At 36.8% G+C, this 1670-nt stretch overlaps 1 pseudogene; it reads right to left on the bottom strand.

The window, feature by feature from the left end:
* Positions 1-268: 268 nt before the first annotated feature.
* LOC101590152 lies at positions 269-1394 on the bottom strand (annotated as a pseudogene).
* Between the last annotated feature and the right edge of the window lie 276 nt (positions 1395-1670).

Genomic DNA, 1670 nt, shown 5'->3' with positions numbered 1-1670 from the left:
AAAGCGGATAACTTTTTTCTTTATGGTGATGGTTTGGGGAACATCCTTACTGTTTAACACTTCAAACTAAAAGGCATGGAATCTTAATAATTTATTGATTTGGTCTTGTATTATTGTGTATACTATCTCTCAGCCAAGTCCAACTAAGTATCTAAATATACTCAAAATGTGGGTTTTTTCCCTCCGTTAACATGGGTGTTCCACTCAGCTGGTTTTACAATTTAATTTTATAAATGTAACTGTATAAGAGAACTTACAGTACAGAATTCTAAGGCCAACAGTCAAAAATTTCTAGTTCATAGAAAGCAAGAGCTTGTATTAATGAAGCATGTAACTCTTCTATTCTGTGAGTTAAATAAAAATTTATTTCTCTGTTGCACTATCTTATCCTTTGTGAAGAACACCTGTGCCTCTGCCTTTAGTACAGAGTCCTAGATGGATTGCTTGACTTGTGCTTTTCCACTAGTTGCAGAGTCAGCGATCATCAGTTCAAAGTGCTTCCCCACTGCATTTCGACTTATTCTCAGTACCTGATGTTGGCCATTCTGAGCAAAACTTTTGTTTAGTAAGGCATACAGCATGTCTTCTGTGTTGTAAAAATGTAATAGAATGGGGAACATAGTTGAGTTCTGAATCAGAAGTGCTCTTTTCCAGAACATGGAAATCTGCCTTTGGCATCTTTGAAATAACTGAAGAAATCTCTTTTAAATAACAGGTTTGTTTTACTCCTTAATTTCCATCATTCACTGTGCTGCCAGTCTAGCCCTGCCCGTGTATGGTCAAGGTGAGCCCATGGAACTTTTTGAGTACCAAAAACAAAAGACACGATATTGTTAATTGCCTTTCTATTTATTTTATTTTTTAAATTTTTTTTTGGTGGTACCAGGGGTTGAACTCAAGCCCTTGCACGTGGCAGGCAAACACTTATTCTAGTCAGTCATCTCTCCAGCCCTGTTGGCTTCCTTTTTAAATGTATGGTTTGATTAGGTTTCTCAACTGCCAGCTTTCTAGCAACTTTCCTTTTGGTGACAAACTTGAACAATACTGTAACAAGGGCACATTCATCAACTTCTCGCATTCTGAAATTGTCCAAACTTTTCACTATGCTCTATAATACTGATGGTCTTTCTTCCATAAAACAATTTGAAAGCTTCAAGCTTTTTGTTAGATGCTGTACTCAACACATGCAAGATGGAAACTTGTTCTTCAGAAGACCTTATTAAGTACATTTCCAAACAGCTTTGAATTTTCACCAAAACTGTGAAAAGTTTTGTCAGGCTTAGTGGATTTCTTCCAACAATAGAAATTATGTATCTCATGGAATAGGGTGACTTCACTGGAACTGCTAAGCCTGTCCACTTTCCTCTAGCCACCAGGAAATATGGGACATTCATCTTCCAACTCTTACCCGCAGGCTCCCCCTGTGCAGTTCTCCTTCCCTGACTCAAATTTTCCATCTTCTTCCAGAGCCTCCATAGTAGCTGAGATTGAAGGTAGATACCTGCATGCCCAGCATTGCCAAACTTATTTGGAAGCATTTAATATATAACTTTTTTAACATCTTAGCCAGAATGAGTTCTGCAGAAAGCATGGACTTTCATCTTGTATATAGTAAGTAGTGAATAATTAATTATTTTATAAATGATGAATGAATGAATGAAATAATCCTT

Source organism: Octodon degus, unplaced genomic scaffold, assembly GCF_000260255.1.
Source record: "Octodon degus isolate 3935 unplaced genomic scaffold, OctDeg1.0 scaffold00157, whole genome shotgun sequence".
In the NCBI taxonomy this organism is placed as follows: Eukaryota; Metazoa; Chordata; class Mammalia; order Rodentia; family Octodontidae; genus Octodon; species Octodon degus.
Note: the sequence above shows the minus strand (reverse complement) of the source record. Positions and strands in the feature narration are given on the sequence as shown.